This window comes from Diceros bicornis, chromosome 19 (genome assembly GCF_020826845.1).
Source record: "Diceros bicornis minor isolate mBicDic1 chromosome 19, mDicBic1.mat.cur, whole genome shotgun sequence".
In the NCBI taxonomy this organism is placed as follows: Eukaryota; Metazoa; Chordata; class Mammalia; order Perissodactyla; family Rhinocerotidae; genus Diceros; species Diceros bicornis.
Window position 1 is genome coordinate 13,018,684 of NC_080758.1, and position 7,908 is coordinate 13,026,591.

Consider the following 7,908-nt stretch of genomic DNA (forward strand, 5'->3'; position numbering starts at 1 on the left):
TCATAATAAATTATTATAAAGTGAAGCTCTGTGAAATCTGGGGTAAGAAATGGAACACTGCCAGCCCCCTAAAGCAACTCTATGGCGCATCCAAATCCCAGACCCCCTCCCCAACCCGGGGGGAAAACCACTGCCCTGACTTGTATGGTAAATGCTACAATCTTTTCCTTACAGCGTTACCTTCCAAGTGTGTACCTTTAAGCACTGTAGTTTAATACTGACTGCTTTTGAGCACTATATAAATGGAACCATACATAACGTGCTCTTTTGTATCTGTCTTCGTTGGCTCAACATTATGTTTTTAAAATTCATCCACATTGTTGCGTGAAGCTATATGTAGTTCTTGTTTTTTTTTTTTAAACTTTTTTTTTTTTTCTGAGGACGATCAGCCCTGAGCTAACATCCGTGCTAATCCTCCTCTGTTTGCTGAGGAAGACCAGCTCTGAGCTAACATCTATTGCCAATCCTCCTCCTTTTTTTCCCCAAAGCCCCAGTAGATAGTTGTATGTCATAGCCGCACATCCTTCTAGTTGCTGTATGTGGGACGCGGCCTCAGCATGGCCAGAGAAGCGGGGCGCCAGTGTGCGCCCGGGATCCAAACCCGGGCCACCAGCAGCGGAGCGCGCGCACTTAACCGCTGAGCCACGGGGCCGGCCCTATATGTAGTTCTTTCTCCGCTACAACTTCTCTTTTGTTTTCTCTGAATTTGTGTAAGCTTTTTTCTCTGCTTCACTTTCACATTTCTGGGGACCTAAAGCGGGGCAGTAGGGGAAGAAAGTCCTTTCGTTGTGCAGGGTTCTTCATTTTTTCAGGCATTTTGGGGTCTGTAGGATCTCATGTCCTCACATTCCCTCAGAGAGCTGGCAGAGCAGGATTCTTAACGTCCCCATTTAACAGATGGGGAAACTGAGGCTCAGGGCCACAAAGGAAATGACCGAGCTGAGACCGGGAACTTTGCCCTCTGCCCCATTTCACCAGAGGAAACGAGGTTATGGGAGACACTATTGCTTTGTCCAGTCTTCTCAAGGAGACTCAACAACTTGAAAATGGACTCTCTCCGACCTCTGTTCTGGCATTTGCTCACTGGCTGCCCCAGCTCTGAACATTGGTGTGTCCCAGGCGTCTGTCCTTGCCCCCTTCTCCATCCACATGCCCTCTCTAGGTGACCTCACCCAATCCCGTGGCTTTAGCCATCACTTATATCCTGACGATGCCTGTATTCTTATCTCCGGGCTGACCTCGCCCCTAAAACTGGGATGGGATCTGCCTGCCCACTCAGCATCTCCACCCAGCTCTTGAATTTGACATTCAACATGGCCAAAACCAGTTCTCCATCTTCTCCCCCACACCTGCCCCCCCAATCTTCCCCATCAGTTAATTCCCACCCCATCCTCTCAGTGGCTCAGGCCAAAACCCTTGGAGTCACGTTTAACTCTTTCTCTTACTCCCAGCACTTCAACAAATCCTATAGGGCCTCTCTTTAGGTTACATCCAGAAGACACCATTTCTCCCCTCCCCCGGAATCACCCTGGTGCAAGACGTCAACATCTCTGGCCTGGACTATTGCAGTATCCTCCTCACAGGTCTCTCTGCTTCTGACCTCACCCCCTTGTAGTCTCTTCCCATACAGCAGTCAAGGGATCCTGTTAGAACCTGTCAGACCATCCCTCTCCTCTGTTCAGAACCTTCCATGGCTCCCATGCTCCCAGGGAAAAAGCTGAAGTCCTCACAGCCACCTACACAGCCCATACATCTGGCTCCCTCTCCCCTCTAATTGCATCTCCTACTCTCGTCTTCCCCCTCGCTTTCCCCACTCCCGGCTGTTCCTGCCTCAGAGCCCTTGCACTTGCTGTTCCCTCTGCCCGGAACACACACGCAGGGCCTGCCCCCTCACCTCTTTCAGTTCTTTGCTAAAATGTCACCTCCTCAGTGAGGCCCTCTCTCACCCCCTGGGATGCGCTGGCCCAGTGCTCCCTGTCATCCTCCTTGCTCTGTTTTTCTCCGTAGTCCTTACCCCCGTCTGGCAGACGGTGTGCGACTCATTGGGGTCTTTATTGGCCGTCTCTTCTGCCACCAGAATGTCAGCTCTAGGAGGGCAAGGACCCTTATCTGTTTTGCTCAGTTCTCAGTGCCTAGAACAGAGCCAGGCACTCACGGCGAGGTTTCTCCCAACCTGGAGTCCAAAACAGGTATTGGAGATATCCACTCATTCATTCAACTCATGTTTAGGTGTGCCTGGCACTGTTCTCTGGTGCAGGAAACAGGATTCTCACAGTCCAGCGGCAACTCCTGAGAATGCACTGGCACGGAGTTAGGGTCAGACACACCTGGGTGGCAAAGCTCTGGTCTGTCGGGTGGGAGTGGAAATGACGCGTGAAACTTTAGTTTAGGTTCTCCAGAGGACCAGGCCTTCCCTTCCCTCCCGCTTTCTCTCTCTGCTGGTTGGAATGCGGCGCTAGAGCAGCCATCTTGGAGCACACGGTGATCACCGCGTGTTGAGGATCGTGGGGCCCCAAGTGGGAAGGAGCCTGGGCCCCAACACTCTGAGGGCTCCCTACCTGCCTTGGGTTGTCTATGCCGGGACTGTAGCATGAGCGAGAAAGAAGCTCTATTTTAAAAAATTCATTAGTACTTGAGTCTTGTCACAGCGGCTATCTTCATGCTAACCAATCCTTTAATCCGGGTTCCTTTCTAAGCCTCAGTTTTCTCATCTGTAAAAAAGGGACGACAATAATAATAACTACCGTGAAGGGCAGTTGTGAGAATTTGAGGTCATATGCGATATAACAGTGCCTGGCACCTAGCGAGCACTCAAAAAAGGGTAACAGTTGTTCTCAGACCTTTCCCCCTTTCCACAGAGGCTCCAGGAATGGAACTTGCCCAGGACATCTGGAAGGCAGGGTGCAGCACCAATGGCATCTGGAGAGGGTATGGCTGTCTGTGTTTCTGCTGGCTCAAGAGGAAACTGTCAGCTTTCAGTAAAAGTTGCCACTGGGGTTGCCAGGTGTCTGGATTCGGACTGGGCAGCCCTATTTCTGAGCTTTCAGTCCAGGAAACAAACTGAAAAAAAAAAAAAACCCCAAACCCAGACATATAAATACGCGTCCAGTACATCTGTGGAAACCATCTGGCATCCTCGGCTGCCGAATTTCAAGATACACCATCCAGGTCAACCTCTGGCCTTGACTAAGTTGTAGAACTTACTTTTTATGCACCAATCTTTTTCTGAACCTTTTTCTTAACTTTTACCCCCAATCCAGGCTTCATGTTACAAACCTTAGGTCTTCGCTTCATTGGGAAAGCAATACGGTGGAGAGCAGCACCCCTCTGGGACATCTGCATTTTAAGAGAGGAGGAAGAAGGCAATGCTTATTTCAAAGGATAGGGGGACCATAATCATCCAAACCGGGATGTTATTAATAATTATTCTGGGACAACAGGTACATACTGGGATTGCCCCATGCAAACTGGGGTGTTGGGTCATCCTATCAACAGAGGAATCAGTTTATCTAAGTGGGGAGAAATGCAGGGGAAGGGAGGCGTATCAGATAGGACGCTTTTGGCTGCAAGTAAAGTAAACTCAACTCAACTGGCTTAAATAAGAAGGAAACTTAATTATATACAAGAAGTCCAAAAGCAGGGCCATTCCCTTTTGTTAATTCAGGAGCTCAGTGACATCAAAGATCCAGGTTCTTTCCATCTGTCATTTTGTCATCTTCAACTGGTCAGCAATGTCCTCCCTCATGGTGACAAGATGGCTGCCACACCTCCTAACATCATGGCCTCACCTAGTTATAATAGCTAACACTCAACTGAGTGTCAGGTAGCATTCTAAGCATTTTGGATCTATTAAGTATTTTAATCTGTACAAAAACCTGTGAGGTAGGAGCTCTTATTTGCCCCATTTTACAGATAGATACATCAAAGCCAAGAGAGATTAAGTCATTTGCACAAAGTCACACAATTAGGAAGTGGTAGGGCTGGGATTTGAACCCAGGCAGCTGGTCCCTAGAGCTACAACAATATCCGAAGCCTGGAAAAGAATGCCGCACGCATGTCAGTGGCAGAGCCGGGATTTGAACTGAGGGTCCTAACGGTTTCCCTCTCTATTTCCTCTGGGCTATGTTTCCAACGCTTTCTGGCAGGTATATGATTTGGCAAAGCTCTGGAGCCCTGACTTAATCTGAGATCTATTATGTTCGAATCAGACCTTGAACCAGAGCCCTCTGGAGAGATCTGCTTCCAACAGCCAGGCTTCCCTTGTAGAAGTTTTGACTTGGGCGGTCGGGGGTGGATCACCTAAGACTATTAGGAAGTTATATTTTGGTCTGAAGATACGAACCCCCGCCCGCGTGTCCAGCATCGGCTCGGTTGTCCAGCTGTTCTGTCCAATGCCCAGGGTGGAGATGCGTCTCTCCTCTTCTCAGGAAGCTGCTCTTGTGCTCTAAACGGGGAATAGACTCCTTGGGTGGCCGGCCTGACTTACTGAGAACTCATTTGCATTTGGGAAATGATTAATCCTGGGCAGCCCCACAACTCATTTCTCACCTGGCTCGTTCAACTTGGGATGGAAAAAAATCACCCCTTGTTTTTCCTTGCTTTATCTTAATAATTTTTCCTTCGAAGCAGAGCTTGGGAAGGGGGCCTTCAAATGCTGCCTACGGAATCTGCGCGTCTCGTCAGGGAATAAGGAACTGCCCATCTGATGTTTGCAAGCCGCATTAACTTCTTCCCCACAACTGTGAAACTTATGCAACAGAAACGAAATGGTATTTCCCACTATTTGCAAAGTACATGGCAACAGAAACTCTAAAATTGTCCTGTAGAAGAGAATTTCCCTATTCATATCATTACTTTTCTTCCCCCTGAACTGTAAGTTTCTTTTTCTCCTTTCTCTCTGTTCTTTTGGTGAATGTTCCCCAGCTACAGCCTATTTTAGGCCCTGCCCTGGAGATTTACAGGGACCAAAGGGCTCCCCGCTAGAGATCCTGGAGGGTGTGGGTGGCGGTGATGGGGCAGAAGGGAGGAGAGGTGTGGGCTGAAACAGTGATAGGAAATCTCCCCCGGCTCGTCACGACTGCTTAGTCACGTTCAGTTCAGCGAGTTGCTCCGTGCCAGGATTAGCTGGGAGGCAGCCAGGCCCTGGACCCAGGGAGTCCCCATTGATCACACCAGTGCTCAGAGCTCCCTGCCTGAGTCATGAGACCTGCAGGAGGCAGTGACCGAGGGAGAGCCCCGGCGGCGCCACCAACCAACTCTGGAGAGGGTGAAGGATCTCGTTTATTTGTTTATTATTTGTTAATTTGCTTATGTCCTTCTCCCCCTGCTCTGGACTCGAATCACCCTGAGGGCACGAACCTCACCTGTTGTGTTCCTTGCTGTATCCCAGCCTGGTGCATAGTAGGCCCTCAATAAACACTCGTTGAGTGAATGACGGAAGGAACTTGCGGTCTTGCGTTGTTTAATTCATCATTGTCCGTCCCCTCTGCTGGAATAACAGCTCCACGAGGGCCTGAATGCTGCTGGCCTTGTTCACTTCTGCAGGCCTGGCACCTCATCCAGGGCCCAGCACACAGTAGGTGCTTGTGGCAGACATTTCTCTCTTGGCAACAGAACCCCAAGTAGTTCAGGCAGCCAGATGCCAGGAGATGGAGCAGGACTGTTCTAAGCTGATGGTGACAACCCTGCTTGTGATCAGCCACTATCTAAGGGTGGCCACGTGACCGAGTCTGGCCTGTGAGGTGCAAGGGAAAGTCTGCCTGCCAGGGGCTTTGGGGAAAGTTTTCTGTCTCTGATAAGAGAAAGCCACAGAGGGGAGCCCCCTGTGACCTTTTCTTTCCTGTTTTGGAATTGTTGTATGAGGAGGCCATGCTGCTGTTACAGCAACCATCTTGGACCCTGAGGCCCCAAACCTTAGGAGAAAAGCCACTCTGATGAGGACAGCAGGGTCAAGGTGCCTCGGTCCTTGACGATGTGTCACCAAGTCCTGAACCAGCCAGAGGAAGCAACCTCCTCTGGACCGCTTGTGAAATAAACAACGTCCTTATGTTTAAACCACTGGTAGCCCATTTTCCTCCTCCCTGCAGCCAAATGCATCCGCATGGATTCAGCTCTCGATCCGCGAGTCGAATAAAGAAAAGCCGTCCATACTGAGCACCTACTCTCTGCTCTGAGCACTTTCCACGTACTGACGCAGGAATCTCTGCAACAACCTCATGATGTAGGTAGTCATCCTCCCTACTGTGGCACAGACAGCATAAGTAATTCATTAACAGTTGTATCATCTTCCACCGGGGATGGGGATGGAGAGGGAGAAACACCCCAGAGGAACCTGAGGCAGCGACAGAATGTAGCAGGGATGAGGGTGGGCCGGGGTGGGCTCCATCCACCACGTGGAGATGCTTAGGGTCTTTTCCGCAGTGTGGGCCAGCTCTGGGGTGAGGCATGGGATCCATGCGTGTGTGAAACAAGTATCTCTAAGTTGGCGCTCATCTTCCTTGGTCACAGCCGGGAAGGGGACTAACACTTGTTGACTACCTGCTGTGTCAGGTACTTTGTATCAGTGGCTCTCAACTGGGGGCGATTCTGTCCCTCAGGGGATGTCTGGCAATGTCTAGAGACATTTTTGGTTGTCACCACTGGGGAGGCTCGCGGCTAGGGGGTATGGTGTGCTGGTAAATGTCCTACAATGCACAGGATGGCTCCCCACAAGGAAGAATTATCTGGCCCCAAATGTCATAGGGCTTTACATACACTTTTACATACATTTTTTTCTCTTACAAAGATTCTCATTTACAGAGATTTACAAAGATTTACAGATTAGGCAATTGAGGCTCAGAGAGGTGAAGGGTCTTGGCCAAGCTCACCCAACCAGTTAGCTTTGGAACTGGGATACAAAATGCAAGCCTGTTTCATTCCACAGCCATGATGCTCCCACTATGCTCTCCCCTTGTGGTAGACAGCAGTAATTTAAAGATGAGGCTACTGAGGCTCAGAGAGGTGTTGTGACCAGTCTAAAGTCACACAGCAGAGCTACTCCAGGGACCTGTACAATTTTCTGAGAACCTTGGGAGCCAGCCATCTTTTGGACACAGTTGACTCTCCTACTCACATCTGGCAGGCTCGCCTACCTCACACTCTTTACTCTCCACACAGGGGAGCTTCACTCACCTAAGGCCTACATCAAACGCTACATTGTCCCAGATCACAAAGAAACAGAGCTCCAAGAGGGCGGAAGCCGCACCCCCCCACACACCCCCGCCTGTGTCCTTAGGCACTTGGGGTATTTACCCAGAGGCCATTGCGAGAACAATCCTGGGTGTCTGGAACAGAAGATAAATAAGCAATAATGTTCTAGCCTAAAGGATGATTACAGTCTCCAGGGGGGATATTATATGAATCAGCTAACCCACTGCAGAGACAACACAATCTCTGGCCAGTGAACGGGGACAGGTTAGGGATTGTGTGGACAGTTTGGAGAATGGGGTCAGGTCAAGAGGGCAGTTCACACATGCAGTAATAATAATTAAGAACAAACATTTATAGAGAACTTTCTAGGTGCTGGGCACTGTTCCAAGTACTTCCTGTGGATTCACACATAACCCTGTGCAGAACCCCAAGAGCTAGGTACCAATAATATTCCCATTGTATTGATGGGAACACTGAGGCTCTTGAGACTAAGAAACCAGCCCAAGGTCACCCAGCTAGCAAGTGAGGGAGCTGGGATTTGAACCTGAGCAGCTAACTCTAGGCCGCAGAGCTTCCTCATCTCTCCATACCTTCCTGGGACATTTGTCAGCTGGTTCGCTGATTATCAAGGTCACACAGAGCAGCCTGGACGAGAAGCCGGGTTTCCCAAAGCCTTATCCCGGGTGGTGGGTGGACGGGAGGGGGGCGCGGGCAGAGCCA

The 7,908-nt window shown here is 49.9% G+C and overlaps 1 long non-coding RNA gene across 1 annotated transcript; it reads right to left on the bottom strand.

The window, feature by feature from the left end:
* Positions 1-392: 392 nt before the first annotated feature.
* LOC131418361 (uncharacterized) lies at positions 393-6,230 on the bottom strand. The gene is made up of 3 exons (XR_009222889.1): positions 4,343-6,230; positions 3,277-3,336; positions 393-2,711 (listed from the first exon to the last, which is right to left on the bottom strand). It is a non-coding gene; the product is annotated as an uncharacterized LOC131418361 (long non-coding RNA).
* Between the last annotated feature and the right edge of the window lie 1,678 nt (positions 6,231-7,908).